This window comes from Eumetopias jubatus, unplaced genomic scaffold (assembly GCF_037043125.1).
Source record: "Eumetopias jubatus isolate StellerSeaLion01/CBP00866 unplaced genomic scaffold, mEumJub1_p1.0 scaffold_5, whole genome shotgun sequence".
Lineage (NCBI taxonomy): Eukaryota > Metazoa > Chordata > Mammalia > Carnivora > Otariidae > Eumetopias > Eumetopias jubatus.
In genome coordinates, this window is record NW_028274811.1 from 132718864 (window position 1) to 132741702 (window position 22839).

Sequence of the window (22839 nt, forward strand, 5' to 3'; positions counted from 1 at the left end):
GAAGGAGAAGCAGGCTTCCCCCAGAGCAGGGAGCCCGATGTGGGGCTCGATCCCAGGACCCTGAGATCATGACCTGAGCCGAAGACAGATGCTTAATGACTGAGCCACCCAGGTGCCCCAAGAGAATAAATTTCTATTGTTTTAGGCCACACACATTGCTACAGTAGCCCTAGGAAAATGATACACCAGTTAACAATAATATTCCATCTAGTTTGAGTCACATCTTGCTGGGAGTTTGGGGGGCTATAGTCCCCCAAAATATCATAAATCCGTTGGTATGCAGTTTATCCTATTTTGCTTTTTGCTCTTGTTTTGGGTGTATCATAACAATATGTTAGTAATATAGCAATTATATTTACCTTCATAAGCATCAATTTTGAAAAATTATTTATGGATAAATAAAATGTGATATACATACACAGTGGAATATTACTCAGCCATAAAAAATGAGATCTAAGTTGCAATGACACAGTTGGACCTAGAGAGTATAATACTAAGTGAAATAAGTCAGGGAAAGACAAATACCATATGATTTCACTCATATGTGCAATTTAAGAAAAAAAACAAACAAAGATAAAAAGAAACCAACAAAAAAGCAAACTCTTAAACACAGAGAACAAACTGGTGGTTGCTAGGGAGGAGGTGAGTAGGGGTGGTAGTGAAATAGGTGGTGAGTATTAAGAGTACACTAACCTTGATGAGCACTGAGTAAGATAGAATTGTTGTACACTTGAAACTAATATAACATTGTATGTTAACTACACTTCAATAAAAAAAGAAAAATTAAACAAACGTGTAGAAAACTCAGACAATGCATCGCGATATAACTGACTAAGTGGTGCCCATTATGTTTCATTGAGCAACTATTCTAATTGGCCAATGCTTATTTCACACCTGTCTTTAAATATTTTGACGAGCACTCTTGGAACACATCATTAAACTTGTCATTTTTGAAAGTTAAGAATAATGCTAGATAGTTAATTGACCCTAAAATATTAAAGAAAAAATGGACTTGACAAAAACAGAAATAAAAACACAAAACAAGGGGCGCCTGGGTGGCTTAGGCAGTTAAGCATCTGCCTTTGGCTCAGGTCATGGTCGCAGGGTCCTGGGATAGAGCCCTGCATCGGGCTCCCTGCTCGGTGGGGAGTCTGCTTCTCCCTCTGCCCCTCACCCTGCTCATGATCTCTCTCGCTCTCTCTCTCATTCTCAAATAAATAAATAAATTTAAAAACCCCACAAAACAATAATTTAAAAACCAAACTGCTGGAGTGGAGTTTCAAGTAATATCACACCAACCTGAAGCATAACATTAACTGGAATGTGACTATGAATACTGGAAATGCTATTGAGTTTTTTATTAATAATTATTAATAAAAACAACTAAATTAATTTTATTAATTTATTAAGTTTTCTGCATCAGCAGAAAAACTTATATCCTCTACAAAGCATAACATCCATGACTACAAAGTATTGAAGAAATGATTTCAATCCAGGTCTTGATGAGAGGTGCAAATGAACCACAACAGAATAGTCAATTCGTAGTTGAAATACATCCTTGACATGAGAGGAGTAAGTCGTTTTAACACAGTCTGTTTTATTTTATTGAAAGTCATTTTTAGCTCTTTTAAATTTATTTAAAATTGATTTGGATTTCCTAGAAATGTTTGGAATTATGAGTTTACTCACAACATAAAGAAGTTTGGATTCTTAATTTTAAATGTCAGGGAAATTCTTTTTTGAGTCTTCTCACCCCTGTTATTTTTCTCGTGATTATGGCAGTTAGCCGTGCGCTAGGATGACTATCCTGCTGCGGTGTTAATCAGATGAGAGAAGATCCTGCTGGGAGTTGTGGTAATTACACTGGGATAGTTCATCTCTTTTTGAACTCTCTCTAGGTCTTCATTTTTCCTAAGAGCAACAGTGATACTAATTAAAAATGGATGTTAATTATAAAAGTTTAAAATATCCTTCCTTTACAAGTTAGTATAATCTTCTCCACCAATGAGAGATATAAGTTTTTACATTCTTGTGGCACTTTTGTCTAGCTTTTTAAAATGAATAAAAGAAGTTTTCATAAATGATAAATGCTACTTTATACAGGGTCATATTTTTCATCCTGTTTAGGCATATTTTAGTCCCTAAACCCTTTTCATTTATTAATAAGTAAACCTTCTATTAAACTTTATGGCTTATAAAATTGGCATCCTGCTTACAAAGAGTAGAATGTTTATTGAGGCTTTGAAAATCAATCTTTATTTATAGAGGGTTACTGAACATCAAATAGCTGATTTTTTTTTCAAGAATGACAAATGCAAATAGAATTTGATGTTAATGTATGTATATATCCATTGAGGTGTTTCATCTAAACCTGTTTTTTCATTGAGATTCAATTCATATAACCTGGTATTGCAAATAAATGTGAATAATATTTATTAATAAACTATGTCTCTGAAAATAATAAAATCAGTCTAAAAAATCACAAGGGTATGAGTAATGTATGTTGGTCATAGATAATGGAGAAAATTGGTAGTAAAATTGTGTTAAGAGGATATGGATAGGGATATTATTATAAAAAATCTCAGGCATTTGTATGCTTAATTTAAACATAAAACAGTAATTCAAAAATTGGAACTATTAGTTGGTTTCAATTTAAATTTATTTTTACTTTGCATAGAAAGTATTAAAATGTCCAGAAAACATCCTCTAAAAGAATAAATGCTTCTGACTCATAAGCACCAGATAAAGTTCTAGCAATTATTGTATGAAATCTGGGACAAAGAAGCTAATTGAGTGTATTATTATAAAACTCTACAGGGAGAAACAACAAGTTCAGCAGAACTGTCAAAGGTTTAGAATATCTCTACTCTTTATAGGATTAATCTCTGTGGAAGCACAAGATCTGAGGCAAATTATGAAAGAAGCAATCACATTTTAAGTGATTATGTGACTGAAGAGACTGTCATTTTATGGATAACTAGAGTGTCTTTAAATATGAGATACTCAAAAAAAGTTAGGGTTTTCAATTTAATCCTCCATCAAATTCCTCGAAAACACACTTACATATTAAATAAGTTAGATATTAATATATTGTTTTAAAATAAATCTTATTTCACAAATTTTGTATAAATACTGCCCATACAGTATAATTTTTTAGAAATTTTTGATATTTAAATTTATTTAACGCTATGATGCTTTTTGCTGATTCTCAGATACTTTAATTTTAAAATTCAGAATATATAGTTCAGGTTAAGAATACATATTTACTCTGTAAACATTTTCCTAACAATGAACCACTTGTGAAGGCCTGATCTTCTAATTCTCTACCAGACTTCCAAAAATGGTTTTGACAGCCATGAACTCTATGTGGCACCAAAAAATCTCAATCAGTACAATTTGAAAAGCCTAAATATATGGGCCTTGTACTGCAGAAGTAATACAATATATAGAAAGTAGAAGGACAAAGTTAAAAGCTTGATTTATTTAACTGTATGACTTTTAGGAAGTTAATTAATATATTTGAGTCATAATCTCCTCATCTAATTTGTTATGGGAATTTAATGATGTAATTGTATTAGGGATGCAATGCATTTATGTAGTCTAAAATAACATGTAGGAATCCTATAGATGGCTTTCATCATTCTGATTTATTAAATATTTCTTTTTTTAAAGATTTTATTTATTTATTTGAGAGAGAGAGAGAGAATGAGCAGTGGTGAGGAGCAGAGAGAGAGAGAGAAGCAGACTTCCCGTGGAGCAAGGAGCCCGATATGGGGCTCAATCCCAGGACCTGGAAATCATGACCTGAGCTGAAGGCAGATGCTTAACCAACTGAGCCACCCAGGTGCCCTGATTTATTAAATATTTCAATATTTGATGTACTCATGGGAAATTTGAAGCTTCTTTGGAAAAAATAAATCAATAATATGGTTGCATTGGAAAATATATTGAAGAAATTATTTGGTAACTTGTGGCCTAAATCTATATGAACATGTTACAATGGAGCTTTCTTAGAGCACCTCTTGACTAACTGAATTTACAAAATTTCAGTTATAAAAATCACCCCACTTTTGCAAATGAAATTATATTTATGGATTGCACCATTACAAAGTCATTGGTAATATACAATTGCAAAACTGTTGCCTATACATGTTCAAAGTAAATGAATACTCCTAATATTGATGAAGCAACTCAATCTCTTAATTTTGCTCATATTAATAAGAAATATTGCAGCATTCTCCTCACTGTTGCCATAATGGATAGGAAAATTTTACTAGAGAAAGGTCCACATTGAAAGTGTATGATAAACAATATGTGTTATAAATCCTGGAACTTTACCAGCTGGGAAAGTTGATCCTCATTATTCACGGATTCTGTATTTGTGAATTTACTAACTTGCTAATAGTTTGTAACCCCAAAATCAATATTCATGGCACTTTTGTGACCATTTTCAGACATGCACATGCAGTGAAAAACTTGAGTCACTGAATGCCCACAGTCCCAGCTGAGATGGAACAAAGTGGCACTCTGGCTTCTTGTCTCAGCTCTCATACTGTAAACAGTGTTCTTTTTGCAGTTTATCTAGTATCACATTATAAAACTTTTGTGGTTTTTTTTAATGGTGATTTCAGTTTAAAATGGCTCCCAAACTTAGTGCTGAGGTACTGTGTAGTGCCTAGCCACAAGTAGACTGTAATTTGACTTATAGAGAAAATATGTACATCAGATAGGCTTCATTTACACATGGTTATAGTACTGTTGAATGTGAGCCCAACACTGATGAATCAACCATATATGTGTGTGTGTGTATATGTGTGTGTGTGTATGTAGTATTTATATACAGAAACACACATAACAAAAGGTTATGTATTGATTGGTTGGCAAAATGTTGTGACCAGAGGATCTAATCCTGTATTTCCCCTAAGAGCAATGATTCAGTATTCATTAATTCTGTGTTCTCCGAGACTTTAAAGAATACAACTCCTGTGAATAATTAGAATTGGCCATATTTCCTTACCTTGATATTTTTATTTTTAGTAATATATTAATTTATTACCTGATATAAAATTTGATTAGTTCTATCAATCACATTTCTTGGTATTTATTTAAATGAGTTTAAAATTTACATCTGCACAAAAACCTGCCCATAGCAGCTTTAGTTATAATTGTCAAAGCTTGGAAGCAACAAGCTGTCCCTCAATATTAAATGGATAAGCAAACTGGTACATGCAGACAATGGAATATTATTCAACAAAATGAAGAAATGAGCTATCAAGCCGTGGAAAGACATAGACAGACCTTAAATACATACTGCTAATGAAAAAGTCAGTCTGAAAATGTTACATATAATATGATTTCAACTATATAACATTCAGGAAAAGAAAGATAAGACTGAGGAGACAGTCAGTGGTTGATGGGCTCGAGAGAAGGGAGAGAGGAATGAACAGATGGAGCACAGAGGATTTTGGGTAGTGAAACTACTCTCTATGACACTCTAATGTTGGAAACATGTCATACCTCTGTCAAAACTCATAGAATGTACAATACAAAGATTGAACCTCAATGTAACCTATGAACTTGAGTTAGTACCAGTGTATCAATATTGGTTCCTCAATTATAATAAATGTACCACACTAATTCAACATGTTAATAACAAAGCTGACTGTGGTGGGGGTGGTGGTATTGAGGAGGTTATGAGAACTCTGTACTTTCTGTTCCAATTTTCCATAAACCTAAAATTGCTCAAATAATAGTCTATTCTTTTGAAATAGAAAAAAAATGGATCAGCTAAGCTTCTCAGATTCAAGTAAGATAAGCCAAGTTTCACTCATTTAGCAGAAATAAAATGGGGATTTGAGACACCTGGGTGGCTCAGTCGTTAAGCGTCTGTCTTCGGCTCAGGTCATGATCCCAGGGTCCTGGGATCGAGCCCTGCATCGGGTTCCTCTCCCTGCCTTCCCCTTGCTTGTGCTCTCCCTCTTTCTTTCTCTCGTCAAATAAATAAATAAAATCTTTATTTAAAAAAGAAATAAAATGGGGATTTAAAAGAAATAGGAGTTCAGGAGAAATAGGCTTTGAGGTACCTTAAAAAAGACTGGAAATTATAATACAGAATTATTGCAGCCTCCACAGGTACAAATACTGCTCTTTCTGCTGTCAACGCAGTTGCCATTGGATACTGAATGCTATAACAAACATCAACCTTAGTGCTATTCCTGCAAACTTGAATTTGTGGCCACAGATACTACTACCCACGAATAAATTTTTCTGCTGTGATTTCTTTTTTGGTGTCACTATCTCCTGAGTGAAAGTTCGTGGCCTTTTAGACAACAAACTGAGTGTTGGTCTAGTGCTTGCACTCTAGTGTTTAAGGGAACTCTGCCTTCAACTGAGATGTTTAAGAGAAGAAATCTCCATGCATAGAAAAGAAGTTCAGATTCTGAGAAGCCAAAAAGAATATTAACTGTTCACTGCAATAACATAATGTATTAATAGAAGAGGTAATATAAAGATATTGTCAACACAGCACTTCTATTCACTGTAAAAATTTAGTTGAGAAACTAGCAAGGAACTGTCATGCTTTTGAAAACTCAGACTCCAAATCAGCGTTTGATATACATTTACTATTTTTTTTAGATGACAACCTAAAGCCTGACTGATGCTTTTAAAGCTACACTTCCATTCTTTTTTTATTTCTCTAATACCAATCTGGGCAATTTCCTGTTTTACTCTCTATTTTTACAAGCAAATTACTTCAAAGAACATTTTACCCATGCTAGACTTCAACCGCTGCGTTTAGTTTTCTGTTCCTATAACTTTGCTGCAGTTGATCTTACTAAGTTAGCAATGCCCTCTAAAATTTTTCTGTTTTAAATTTTATTACACTAATAAAATTGCAACTACATATACTGTTGAGGACTGCCATCTTGAAACACTCTACCTCTTCTCTTTCATGAAATCATGACCTCTCTGTTTCCACCTATTTCTTTGACTGCTTCTTAGCAATTTATTTAAGAACACCTAAAACCTAGAGGGTCATGAAGTTTCCTTATATACTCTCCCCTGGATGAACTCACCCAAATCTATTGCTTTAAGCACTACTCATATACTATTAATTCTCCCACTTAATTTCTATATTTCCACTTTTCTTTGATATAGACCCAAATTTCCCCAGTGTATCTAGGAGCGTCCTCCAATATCTCATGATCCTCTCTAAGTTGGCACACCTTACAAGACTAAAATCCCTACCTACAATCCTTTTCTAAATTAAATATTACTGCCACACAGGTGTTAAAACTTCCACATTGTCCTAAAATTTGCCTTCTCTCTTGGTTGTCACAGCCAACCTGTTTCATTGTTCTATACTTTCTGCCACCTAAAAAGCATGGCTCTTCTTCTCTTTATTTCTATTTCCAATATTTAGTTAAACCCCTACTTTTTTCTACCCAGAGCCATGACACTTTATATGTTCCTAATGGTATTACACTCTCAATCTCTTCCCTGACTAGTCCCTTTCCCACAGTGTGTATAGTGAGATTTAACACAAATAAATCTTCAAATTCTTCACTGGTGTGACACAGTCTATAAAACAGTATCTGTGCCTTCACTTGGCGGTCACAGCCTTCACAGTGTGCTTCCAACTACCTGCTCTTAACTCTGGGCTTTGCAATGTAAGCAAACACTGACTCAACTGTTCACATTTGCCTGTGTATGTCATCTTCTTTTACAATTCTGTGGCAAGTTGAGAGGTAGAATGATGCATAGTAAAGACATATGGCTAGGATTTAGATAAATCTGAGTATAATCCAGGCTCTGCACCTTACCTATACCTTGAGCAATGTAATTTCTCTGGGCTTCACCTACCTGATTTGTAAAGTGGAAATACATATCTGATAAAATTGTGATGAGTTATAAACAATTTACCATAGCTCAAGAGTTTGGAACCCAGCATAGGCCTCTTGTAATCCACCATTTTATGCATTCAGTAATCAATTTTTGAGTACTTGCTATGTGCCAGACAATACTCTAAGAATGAAAGGTGTGCATGTTTCTGTGAACAAAATAACCATATTTCCTTTGATTTTCCTTGTCCCTTTCTCTTTTTACTTTTGATACTTCTAGTCCATATATTTTTCTGGTCTTTGATCTTACTTGTCTGATAAACTACATTTGCAGACACACTGAGGAATTTTATTTTATTTTATTTTTATTTTTTTAAAGGTTTTATTTATCTGACAGAGAGAGACACAGTGAGAGAGGGAACACAAGCAGAGGGAGTGGAAGAGGGAGAAGCAGGCTTCCCGCTGAGCAGGGAGTCCAATGCAGGGCTCGATCCCAGGACCCTGGGACCATGACCTGAGCCTAAGGCAGAGGCTTAAGACTGATCCACCCAGGTGGTGCCCCCACACTGAGGAATTTTAGGTGTATTTCTTCCCTCCCCAACTTGTGAGATTTAGCGCAGCTTGTATGCACATCCATTACGATATTCATTACTTGATTTCAATTTATTATTTGTTCTTACTATTGGTCAATAGCCAATTGTAGTGCAGAATCCACATCTCATTATTTAAGTAGCTATCCATGAAAAGTAGCATATAGTGAATAAAAAAACCCTATTCTCAGATGTTTTAAAGTAGGTGTTTACAGTTCTCTAAATATATCTTTAAAGCTGTATGTCAAGCATTATGTTAAAACGGTTGGAGATAAAAAAAAGTGTAGAAATTATTGCTAAAAATTAATTTGAGCAGAAAACACACATCCACAAAGAAAAAAAAAAAGGTTAAATTGCAGCATAATGCTCATAGTTTTTTGACTAATTAGTAGCTCAGGTAATAAGTTCCATAGGAGTTCAGGGTAGAGAAACATCACTGAGGATTACTCCAGTTAAGTGAATTTTCCATGGAGAGTTCAACTTTAATGAGAGAAGAGAAAAGGCAAGGACATTCCAGGTGGTAGGAATGAAGTAAGCAATGGAACAGAGCCAGGGATTTGCGGCATATTTTATAGGGAAAATATTAAATCAATTTTCTAAAGTAAAGAATTCACAGAGGGAGGTAGTGAGTGATGAATCTGGAGACACACACACAGACTGGCTCTGAGAGATTTGAAGGCCAGAGCTTTAGTGGGGCTATATGATTTAGGTAGAGAAGAATTATGACAGTCGATTCAGAGATGGAAGCAGAAAACATTGTTTTAGAACATTTGGTCTGTCTCTGAGATACTAGATGGTTTGCCTTCAGGGTGTCTTCAGATTTGGAGAGGTAGTTAAAAGCCAATGCTGATCATTTTTATGTGAATTAATTACAGCCATGGCTACCATTTGTGTACACTCTTTAGTCTTCTAGTGAATTTAATTCATTCTTGATGTCAAAGTGACTGCAACATTTCCAAATAAAATATGACAAGTTCTTCTGAAATGCATAGTTCCCATAACTGTTTTCAATTTTATTTATTTCCAAAGGATACTTAAAATAGATTGTCTTAAAATCATATGGATTCTGGGGTCATATATTATTTTAATAATAATTGAGATGAATAATATGTGTATTTTCTTCTTATTCATTGAACACTTGAGTTATTACACTGTAGAAGAGAGAAAATAAATGGAATAATTTCTGCTTTCACAATGTTTACAATCTATTATGGAGACAGTTGAATTCATCAATATGATATAAAAAATAATGAGTTGTAGATATAGTAAGGGTTTATAAAAAACAAAAAGTCTCATGGAAGCACAATTCTGGCAGAAATAATTAGAGCAGATGTCACTGAAAGGGTTGCACATAAGCTCTGTTTCGAAGTATATGTGGAATTTTGAGCCACAGAGATGGATGAGTAAGGACACGAGGGTAAGAGTGTCAAATAAATAGACACAAGAACATGTGTATGACATATTTGGAAATTGGCAGGAAGTCCACTGTGGTGTGAACAAAGGACAAAAAGAATAGTATCCTAAGATATAAAGAAAGTATGATTGACAACATTCATGGCACAGGGGTGTGTGTGTCTGCATGCATGTCCATGAATATGTGCATGCTTGAGAAGCAGGGCTTTAAATATTATTATATTAATTTTTATGTTATTTTTGATAAGGTAGAGAACCATGGGTGAGGCAGACGGAGGAGAAAACAAGAGACTAAAACTGATGTGCTGGGCCATATCACAGACATAGGAAGGAGTTTGGGCTCCGATGCAGGCATCAACAAATCACTGGAGATTTGTGAGTAGAATAATGACACAGTTCATTAGATATCTGGTTTAGGGAAGTAGCTCTGTCAGTAAAATGTGAGAATTTAGAAACGTGAGGTTATGAAAAACACAGAGACCATTTAAAAGATTTCTGGAAAAGCTCAAATAAGATGTAAAGGTGCCCTGAAACTCTGCTTTCTATCTAACACCAAGCAAACATGTGTAGGGAAAAATAAACTGTATTCTAATAAGTAAAATCTATGCATACAATCCATAATCAAATACTGTAATATCTATTTGGGTACAACTAAATTTTATAATAACAATAATTTTTCAGGCACAGAAAAAGCTAATTAGATACACAATCAACATATAAAAAGAGACTTTTTTAATTTTGCCAAAAGCATAAAAACTTCTAGAAACAGTTATAGCAAAACATTTCTATTTAAAAGCTATATTCACTAATAAATCAGTGTAAAATTTTGATTTTTGGTATTTACAAAACATAACTTTAGAGATATTGGATTATTTCAAAACTCTTAGAAGATGAAGTACTATAGTCAGGTGACTGACTGGGTGGCTCAGTCGGTTAAGCATCTAACTTTGGCTCAGGTCATGGTTCCAGGGTCCTGGGATTGAGTCCCATGTCAGGCTCCCGGCTCAGTGGGGATCCTGTTTCTCCTTTTCCCTCTGCCCTACCCTGCTCATGCTCTCTCTCTCACTCTCTCTCTATCTCAAATAAATAAAATCTTAAAAAGAAGAAGTACTATAGTCAAGCACATACAAGGTCAAGTTATTCCTTGTAAAGATATATTCCTCTTGTGTAAATATAATCTCTTATTGGCAATGTATTGTCTTCAGTTCAACTACAGGAGATGTTATAAGAAGTATATTTTGTTTTTTATATGCGTACAAGAATTTTGAATTCTGAGCAAATTCAAAAAGCTAAAATCCTCAACACAGAACTAGCAGTTTGTATATTAGAAGTGGTGATACCTTTATAAATAATACATTCAGCTGAAGTAGGGATGGGACATAACAGGTGTGGGTTGCAACAGCTCTTACCGATCTGCTACTCTTTCTGATGATAGGGCTGTAGTGGTCAAATAAGATTCCCTTGCCACTTAACCGATGGTGGAACCAGGACCATATCCTAGGACTTAATTCATTCTAGGTTTCCTTTCTTCTTACATTGAGCTCTTATAATTTAGAGTGCCATGCTATCACCTCTATTTATATACTATAACTTTAAGTTGAAGAATTATTAAACCTTAAAACAATGTTTTTTCCAGGTTTCCTCATTAAAAATAGTGTATGTATCATAACTTAGTACATATTCTTAATATTAATATGATATTTTAATTGGAAAGCTTTATTTTACCAGCACTTAAAAGAGTTTAAAAATTTACAAAGTATAGATTCAACTAATTTTATCTGTCATAAAATCAAATGTTGTGAAATGTGCTTTATAATCTTGACAGTGTCTTCATTTTGCCAGTTACCTAATTTTAACTGTCTTGTGAGATATTCCAGAGATGTCACCCTTCCTAGTATTTATTTTTCTTATAATTAAGAGTTTTATTTTTTAATATAGTTTTCAAAATGCTTTGCAAAAATATATGTATGTCTTTCCTATATTTAGAATACTTAACACATAAAATTAACTCCCATAGACTTAATGCTATTCAAGAAATCTTCAACAATATTTTATGTATCTTTCTCCCTCCTGTGTGGAATATATGCAGGGATTTATAATCCTAGACTTCTCCAGGAATCCTATCAGGACAACTATAATTTTTCATTTGAATTTAGTTCTTTGATTATTTTCTAAAATGTACATTGTCTTAATAATATTAAGTTACTAAATTACAAATGAATCTTCACAGAAATATTTGTACAATTTTGATTAATAAAATAATTGACAGGAACCTTCTTCAATCCCTTCTCTGAGTTCCAAAGACTATAAATACCTTAGAGTTTAAAGTTTCAAAAGGAATATGGCAGAGGTTAGAATCTCAAAAGTTGCATGAAAACTACTAATAACCTTATTCAGAGTAGCGGGTGTTTAAAATTGTATTCTGGTTTTCATCACCTTTTTAACTGATTTTAGTGTTCATAAGTCATTTTGTGTACTTTCTCTTTTGGGAACTACACTGCATTAGCTCAGAGCCGACTTCGGGTGGGTCAGATAATTGACTTCTTTCAGGAAGCCTGTGTTAATTCTGTTGGGTTTTGTTGTTGTTTTGTTTGTTTTGTTTTGTTTTGTTTTAAATAAATGGAGGCAGATGATTCCTTTTCTGACTTCATTATTGAACTTATTCCATTTCCTCTGTCTCATCCTTCTACTTTTCCTACTCGGAATTTTTGTTTTTAAAGAAAGTTTTGTCATGGTTGTTGTGGTTTCCCCTCCTCCTCCCCCTACCTCCACACAGTTTTCTTTAGAAGAGAAAAATCATGGAATTCCAGATTGATTTATATCTTGAATGTCTTATCTAATGTCAAGAGGGGAAAATAAAATGGTCATTACAGTTGAATTGATGATAAACAATGTCTCAGGAATCTTATTTCCTATTTTTGTACTATGACAAAGAAAACGATCATATTCTTAGAGTAAAACAGTGCAGGAGAACAAGGGCATCCACATCAGGAGGGTGAGGTCCTGGGTGAGACAGGAGTAATTTCTAGAGAAAGAAATATGCCAGCTCCACTCTCTGACATGAGGTTATGGACAAGGGACCAGGAGCCAGCTCATTACAGCCAGAAGCCATAAAGTGGGACAAGTAAGTAAGAAAAGACAACACCCTTCTCAATTATAAGGCTTGGGCTAGGGGTTTGGGCTAGATATATGAATATATTTAATGGAATATATTTAATGGAAAGTGTGTGTGTGTGTGTGTGTGTGTATACTGGTTATATACATATATTATAACAATTAATAATTATACCTATATATATGTATATATATATATCTCTCTCCAATAGAGAAGAACAAGGGTAAGTTTTATACCCTCCCTATCTTCTCATCCTGAAAATTGAACAAAATACCATTCCCGTTCCTGTTCCTGAAATCTTGCCTTCAGATAGTGTTGCCTGACTGATGAACTGCTGGTGGAGTTGCATACTCAAGGGGATGAAGACAGTGGACATAAATTATGTCAGTTATGTTCTTGAAAGCATGCATAAATGCAAACCACAGCTCTGCATGTGCATACCTACTTTTTCTTTTTAATGATAAAAACAAAAGCTTATAAAGGTGAATATTTTTTAACCAAGGGTAAAATGAGAATAAGAATTTGGAGAGTTGAGAGTCAAGCCCAATCTGTGGGGTTTCAAAATTAGTTTTCTTTTCTGTCTTTCTACTGTTACCCTGACCCTGAAAATGAAAATTATCTGAACATAGTGAGGTATAATATTTAAGAATGTCTTATCTGTTTTTCAAATCAGAAGGTGTTATGCATTTGCTAGGGCTTCCATAACAAAATACCACAGACTGTAGGGCTTGAACAACAGAAATTTATTTTTTCTCATAGTTCTAGAAGCTGTAAATCTAAAATCAAGGGGTGAGCAGGTTTCGTCTCCTTCCAGGGCCCCTCTCTTTGACTTAAAGATGGCTTCTTTACACTGTGTCCTCATGTGGTCTTTCCTTACTCTGCAAACATCTCTGAGGTGTCTTTGTGAATATAATTTTTTTGGTTTTGTTTTTTGGGACTACAAATTTATTCTTCTTATAAGGACACCAGTCAGATTGGATTAGGTTCCACCCTAACAGCCTCCTTTGACTTAATTTCCTCTCTCGACCGGCCATATGTCAAAACACAGTCACATTCTGAGGTACTGGGGTTTAGGGCTTCAACATATCAATTTGATGGGGACAAAATTCAGCCCGTAACTCAGCTCATTCAGAATGTGATTAAGGGTTAAGTCAAAGAGCATTAAACTTGAAGTCAGAAAATCCGTATTAAAAAGGTTTCATGACATTTAATAAACAACTCAACACCTCTGAAAACCAGTTTGTCGTTATATGAGAATAATAATACCCATCTCAAGGTAATTATTCTATGAAAACACATATAGAAAACCTGCCATATTGCTTGATCCATATTCATAATACATTTACTGAATGTGTATATTGTATCAATGTCACCATACATTTTTGTACAATATAAGATAAGGGGGTAATATAATAGAAATGCTGAAATTTAAATAGTGTTTTCATTTTGCCTTTGTAAGCAACACAAATTTGAAGAACAAATTTGAGCATAATATATTAAATGTGTCCTCAAATTATAACATTTTTGAACTGCTCAAATTTAAACACTTTATTTCTATTTAGTCCTCCATAAAGCTTTTTTTCATGCATCCTTGATTTATAGACATTTGTCACAAACAAGATAGGCCCAATGTTAAAAGCACTTGCCATTTTTTTTGTGTGATTGCCTTCAATCAGATTCAACAGATTAATGATTGTAATAATCAGCCATCCTGATTTTCAACTACGTGGTCTTAACTATTCTATTTCAAGTTTGTCCCTTTATCTAAATCATTAAACTCTTTAGGATTTATTAAAGCCTCTTTTTAGGCATATTGATCTGCATTTGATTTGTACCTCTTTTGTAATGCCCTTTTCTAGCATGAATTTTCATAGCAAAGTATTCTTGTTGATTGATGAGTCAGTGTGTGTTACATTGCTTCACCTTAAATACTTTTTTTTCTCACCAAATCTCCTTGAGCCCACTATTTTAAATGCTTTAACCTCTTATATGTCTTTGTAATGTCCTTCCATGTAAGATCAGGTACAGTGGGCTGACTGTATTTTCTAGTGCAAATTAAAAACCCATTTGTTCAGCTTGACTTATGCTTAGTGACAGCTCTGTGTATTTTTATACTTAGTGACAGCTCTGTGTATTCACATGTGATATGAATACATGAAGGACACAGCATAGAAACTCAGTGCATTATATTCCATCTGCATTGTGAGGTAAATGTGGAGTAATTACGACTGTCTAACTTTTTATTCATTTTTTCATTAAAGCTGTTATCATGCCAGGGACGACGATAAATAATCCCAAATACCTGGCTTTTATTAGTTTCTGTCTTTGTTAAATGTGAATGACATGAATGGCGATAAGTAAGGCTGTAAAAAATCATAAATAAAACATTAGCACATTTTTTAATAGTGCAGGTGTAAATGTCACTAATGAAGTAAGAATAAATATGTTATGTTAATTACACTGGCTTGCCTAAGTGTAAAATGTGAAAGGAAATGTAGTGCTTGACAAGAATGAAAACAGGAAAATCAATTTTTTTTTTTTTTACCATAGGAAATACTCATTTGTTTTAATACTCGCCATACAAGAGTAGGTTATATTACAGATTTGGCCAAGTGTTAGACCTGTTTAATAGAGTGATATTCTAAGCACAGTAAGTCACGTATGGCTATTATACTTTCACCAGCTGGCCACAAACTAACACCTACATAGATAGACTGTGTTCTAGAGTATGTTTTTCTCTCTGTTTCTTCAGAGTCAAAGAGCACCTAGTACTTGCTCGTTCAATGCTTCATACCCTTCTCTTCTGCAAATCCCTTCCTGCTATATAACCATTATTCTTTTTTCTAGTATGCAAAGACACAGGAAAGCCGAGTCCAGCTTTCACTTCTCATAACTCCTTTTCCCCTGATCACGACATCCATATATCACTTTGTCCTGACATGTCATACCTTTTATATATATTCTCTTGATATTTCACCTTCATATCCGAACCTTGAAAATAGGCACATTCAGAATAGCTGATAGGTATATTTGTAATACATTTGAGTGTCTTATTAACAGATAGATGTACTTTTACCCAGTCATCCCTGCAATATGTACTTCAATCACTGAAATAGGTCTTTTATTTAAATCAAGAATATTTAGATTTTTGTTTTGTTTTCTTTTTTTTTCAAAAGAATGCAATTTTTATTTCTGAAATGTGATTGATCTATCTATAGCTATATAAATATAATGTAGATAAAAATAGAAATATAGCTATAGATTTATCAATCTATCTCACATTTATTTTATTTTTTTCTGTATTTTTTATTTTTTATTTCTTATTTTTTATATTATGTTATGTTAATCTTACATCCATTCACATTCATTCATCACCATGGATATCATTGATTCCTGCAGAAGACTTTCCTCCTCTCTTTCACAGCTGCCCAGATACTGCAGTGGGTTCCTAACAGTTCTCCATAGACATCATCTTATCTCCCTTCAATCATTTCTTCACAGTGCAGTTGAATGACTTAAGGCCTGCCATACCACTTTTCTCTTATTCTATAACACTTTTCTCCTTACTGTGGTTCAACCACTCCAGATTTCTTTAAGTTTCTCAAATAAACCCCACTGACTCCTGCCACAGTGCCTTTGCATATGTTGTCCTACCTGGAGAGGTGTTTGCCACCAAAACTTTACTTAGCCCTTGCCTGCATCTATTCATCTTTCTTATTCAAGTTCAAATACGATTTGCTTAAAATATCATTAACTGAGCTTCAGATTAATATAACCTCCATTTTGCATTGTCACACAATGAAAAGGTCCTGTTTTATAGCATTTTGTTTATAATTGAATATTTACTTGTGTTATTATTTAATGCTTACCTACTTTCTGTCCTAATACAGTTTATGAAGAAAATGAACATGTCTTATTTTTGTCATTTTTATATTCAAGGGGTCTAGCACAGTGCCCAGGACAAATTATATAATAATTAAAAACATGTTGAAGTACTAAAGTCATGTTTTATGCTAAAGTTAATGTTTTATTTTATACTACAATGTTATCTAATGATGTAAAAATATCAAGGTAGAAATATCATCTATTTTCAATGGCTTATTGTGAAAAATTTCTCCTTGAATAAATTTTGAAGGGATTCTGTGGACATCAGTATAATTCTCACTAAATTTCATTATATTTTTTAACTTTTGGGCATACTTGCTTCATCTAGCTTTCTTTCTCATTCTTTTGTTTTCTTTTCTGAATCACTTGAAAGAAAGCTGTACACAGCATAGCATGATACCTTACTCCTATTACTTGAACATGCTTTTTTTCTTTTAATTTAATTTAATTTAATTTATTATTTATTTAAAGAGCACAAGCAGGGGAGGAGGGGGCAGAGAGAGAGAGAATCTTAAGCAGGCTCCATGTCCAGCATGGAGCCTGACATGAGGCTCCAACTCACAATCCCAAGATCATGACCTGAGCAGAAATCAAGAGTCAGACACCTAAGCAACTGAGCCACCCAGGCAGCCCTTGAACATGTGTTTCTTTTTTCTTTTTTCTTTTTTTAAGATTTTATGTATTTATTTGAGAGAGAGAGAGAGTACATGAGTGGGCGGGGAGGGGCGGTGGGGGGTAAGCAGACTCCCTGATGAGCAGGGTACCTGACATCTTAGGACCCTGGGATCATGACCTGAGCCAAGGGCAGACGTTTAACTGACTGACACACCCAGCCATCCCAAACATGTGTTTCTTAAGAACAAAAACATCCTTATTTAAATTCTATATACCATTATCACATTCAAGATATATAAAAACAGAAGATTATAATGTCTTGGAGGTTATAATAAAAGAATTCAAATATGCTTTGGATTTTATAATAAATCTGTTATATAAGATATATAAAATGTGTAGCATTATCTATATTACAAAATGCTAGAAAATGAATTTGACAGTTTAGCTTTCTACAAAGAGACTAAGTGTCAAAAGAGGATTCCAACTGAGGTCTACTCAGCTCCAAAGCACATTATTATTATACCATATCATTAAGAATCAGGATGTTATTGACATTGTTTCTAGGATTAACTGGAAATTAGGCAATATTTTGAGAGTTTAAATAAAAATGCAGTGGGGCGGGTGCCTGGGTGGTTCAGTTGGTTAAATACCTGCCTTCAGCTCAGGTTATGATACTGGGGTCCTGGGATCAGGTCCTGCATCTGGCTCCCTGCTCAGTGGGGAGTCTGCTTCTCCCTCTAGTGCTCTCTCTTAAGTGCTCTCTTTCTTTCATTCTCTCTCTCTCTCTCTCAAATAAACAAATAAAATCTTTAAAAAAAAAAGAAAATGCAGTAGGAAGGCTTACTATGGACATTTGAAGGCCTAGTGTATAGTAGGAGACATTCCCAGTTTATTAAGATATTTTCTTCTCTCAAACTGGCTGTTACTATATGTGAATATATGATATTATTCTGAGCCCACTATGGTATAACAATCACTGAGAGTGTCTATAGTTAGTAGGGGAATATTAAAATTTGTGAGAGTAACACATAATTCAAGGAAGGAAGGAAGGAAGGAAGGAAGGAAGGAAGGAAAGAAGGAAGGAAGGAAGGAAGGAAGGAAGGAAGGAAGGAAGGAAGGAAGGAAGAAAGAAAGAAAGAAAGAAAGAAAGAAAGAAAGAAAGAAAGAAAGAAAGAGAAAGAAAGAAAAAAGAAAGAAAGAAAGAAAGAAAGAAAGAAAGAAAGAAAGAAAGAAAGAAAGAAAGAAAGAAAGAAAGAAAGGGTGGAAATTAAAGGGACTAAAAAACCAGAAAAGATCAATAAAACTAAGAGTTTGTTCTTTGAAAAGATAAACAAAATTGGTAAATCTTTATTTAGCCAGTCTCACCAAGAAAAAAAAAAGAGAGGACTCCAATAAATAAAATTAGAAATGGAAGAGAAATGACAACCAACAGAACAGAAATACAAAGGATTATAAAAGACTACTGTGAAAAATTATATGCCAATAAATTGAACAACCTGGAAGAAATGGGTACATTTCTGAAAGCATACGATCTTCCAAAACTGGATCAGGAAGAAAATAGAACATCTGAACAGACTGATTAATGGACACATAATTGAATTGATAATCAAAAAAACTCCCAACAAACAAAAGTCCAGGACCATACAGATGCAAGTGAATTCTACCAAACATTTAAAGAAGAGTTATTTTTCTTAACCTATTCAAAAACAGAAGAGGAAAGAAAGCTTCCAAATTCATTCTATGAGGCTCGCATTATCTTGATACCCAAAATAGACAGACACTCTAAAAAAGAAAACTAAAGGCCAGTATCTCTGATGAACATAGATGCAAAAATCCTGAGCAAAATACTGGCAAACCAAATTCAACAATACATGAAAGGATTAGTCACCATATTCAAGTGGGATGTATTCTGGGGATGGAAGGTTGGTTCAATATCCACAAATCAATCAATTTGATACATCATATTAACAAAATGAAAGGTAAAAACTGCATGATCATCTCAATAGATGTAGGAAAAAGCATTTGGTAAAATTCAACAGCTGTTCATGATTAAAAACTCTCAACAAAGTGAGTTTAGAGAGAACATACTTCAAAATAATAAAGGTCATACATGACAAAGCCATAGCTAACATCATTCTCAATGGGGAAAAGCTGAAAGCTTTTCCTCTAAGATCAGAAACAAGGCAAGAATGTCTACTCTCACCACTTTCATTCAAAATAGTACTGGAAGTCCTAGACACAGCAATCAAACAGGAAAAATAAATAAAAGACTTCCAAATTGGTGAAGAAGAAGTAAAACTGTCACTCTTTGCAGATGATTAAAGAATCCACCAAAAAAAATATTAGAACTAAGAAATTAATTCAGTAAATGTGTGGGTTATAAAATTAATATACAGAAATCTGTTGCATTCTTATACACTAATAATAGAGTAGCAGAAAGAGAAATTGAAAAAAATTCCATATAAAATTGCACCAAAAAGAATAAAATACCCAGGAATAAATTTAGCCAAGGAGTTGAAAGACCTGTACTCAGACTAATAAAACATGGATGAAAGAAACTAAAGGCACACAAAAGAATGGAAAGATATTCCATGTTTATGAATTGGAAGAATTAATATTTTTAACATGTCCCTACTAGCCAAAGCAATCCACAGATTCAATGCAATCTCTATCAAAATACCAATAGCATTTTTTTTTTCACTGAACTAGAACAAATAATCCTAAAATTCGTATGGAACCAAAAAAGATACCAAATATCCAATGAAATTTTAAGAAAGAACAAAGCAGGAGCCATAACAATCCCAGACTTCAAGGTGTACTACAAAGCTCTAATAACTGAAACAGTATGTTATGAGCACAAAAATAGACACAATAGATCAGTGGAACAAGTTAGATTGCTCAGCAAATTACCCACAGTTATGTGGTTAGTTAATCTATGACAAAAAGCAAGAATATAAATAGAGAAAAGATAGTCATTTCAATAAACAGTATTGGGGAAAGTGGACAGCTACCTGCAAAAGACTGAAATTGGGCCACTTTCTTATAATACACACAATAAATATGCTGAAAATAGATTAAAGACCTAATGTGAGATCTGAAGCCATAAAACTCTTAGAAAAAAACACAAGTAGTAAATTCTTTAACATTAGCCTTAGCAACAAATTTATGAACATCTCCTCAGGAAAGGAAACAAAAGCAAAAAATAAACTATTGGAACTATCCTGAAAAAAAAGCTTTTTGCACAGAGAAGAAAGCCATGAACAAAATGAAAAGGCAACCTACTAAATGGGAAAAGATATTTGCAAATGATACCTGATAAGGGGCTAGTGTCCAAAAAAATAAAAAAATTACACAATTTAACATGAAAAACACAAATAATCTTATTGAAAAATGAGCAGAGGACCTGAATAGACATTTTTTTTTCTGAAGAAGTCATACAGATAGCCAAAAAACACATGAAAAGATGCTCAACATTGTTCATCATCAGGGAAATACAAATCAAAACTACAATGAGATCTCAACTTACAACTCTCAGGATGGCTACTATCAAAAACACAAGAAATTACAAGTGTTGGTGAGGATGAGGAGAAAAAAGAACCCTCATGCATTGCTGATAGAAATGTAAATTGATTAACCACTCTTGAAAATCATACTGAAGTACTGCAAAAAATTAAAAATAGAAATAACATATGATCCAGAAATTCCACGGCTGGGTATTGACCTTGAAAAAATAAATTTACCAATTCACAGTGATATATGCACCCTTATATTTATTGAAACATTATTCACAATAGCCAAGATATGGAAGCAACCTAAGTGTCCATTGGTAGATAAATGGATAAAGAAAATGTGGTATATATGTACAATGGAATTTCACTCAGCCATAAAAAAGAATGAGTTCTTATTATTTGTGACAACATGAAAGGACCTAAAGGGTATTATGCTAAGTGAAATAAGTCAGACAGAGAAAGACAAATACCATATGATTTCCCTTGTATGTGGAATCTAAAAAAAAAAAGAAAAACAAATTAAAAAAACAGAAAAAGATCATAAATACAGAGAACTGATGGAGGGGAGAAGGGTTAGGAAGGGGTGAAATAGATGAAGGGGATTAAGAGGTACAAACTACCAGTTATAAAATAAGTAAATCATGGGGATAAAAAGTACTGCATAGAGAATACAGCCAATAATATCTTAATAACATTGTATGATGACAGACAGGTGACTATACTTATCATGGTGAGTAGCACATAATGCATAGAATTGTTCAATCACTATATTGTACACCTGAAACCAATAAGCATTGTATGCCAACTATACTTCAATAAAAAAATGTATTTCAACAATTATTCATTCACTCTTGGGAGAATATTGAGCAGCAGAGTTGACCAGAAGACTCATTCCAGTAAAAAAATGTGTACTACATTTTACCTGAAAGAACTGTTGTTCTTGCCATGGGAAACTGTTAGTTCCATAATTCATAGAATTGAACACCTTCATAAAATGTATGGATCTCTACCAGAAAACTATCTCTCCAAGCATACATGTCCCTCACTTACAGTGAATCTCTGACTGAAGCAGAAGTTGAAAATAAAGAAAAACAAAAGGAGAAAATATAAGGGTATTTTTTACCACTCCATCTTTACCAAGCAGAGAATGATCTCTAGTCATGGAGGGAGGAAAGCAGATAAACTGAAAAAGCAGAATGGAAAGACTATGGAGGAAGATCATAGAATTCGACCAAGAACTCATAAGAATATATGAATCCAGAACTAAAAGGTGTTTCTGGGCTGAACATATGATTATCCAAAGGCCCCAGAAATTTTTGTTTTTATAAATTTGTATTATGCTTCTTAAAGAAGGATCCCTAAATTATATAAGCTTCAGGCCTGAAAAAAAGGTACATATTCCTATAGGGGATTTTAAAAATATTAATAGATGAATTGAAAGAGTTATCATTACTGAACTTTGAATTGGTACTTTGAGAGATACCTCATTAAAAAAAAACACATTCAAAAAAATAATGGAAACCACAGGTAAAAAGCAAAAGAGAGAGTACATATTCAGGATAACTAATATAAAAATGTTAAGCTTTATGAAATGTCAGATAAGAAAAGAACAGAATTAAAAGAATTATCACATTTACAATATAAGAAAGCTTCTTTACTTGTTGAAAGATTCATCCCTATAGACAGAAAGTAGATAATGAGTACCAGCAATATTCTATTCACTAATTGAATGAAACCATATTGGACATCTTCAGTTAGTCGAGCACAATTCTAAGCATTGGGGATTCAGCAGTAGAGAAAAAGAAGCCAGGCTGTTTCCTTTCTCAGAATTGAATGTAGTCAGGGGAGGCATCAATACATGAATAAAAATA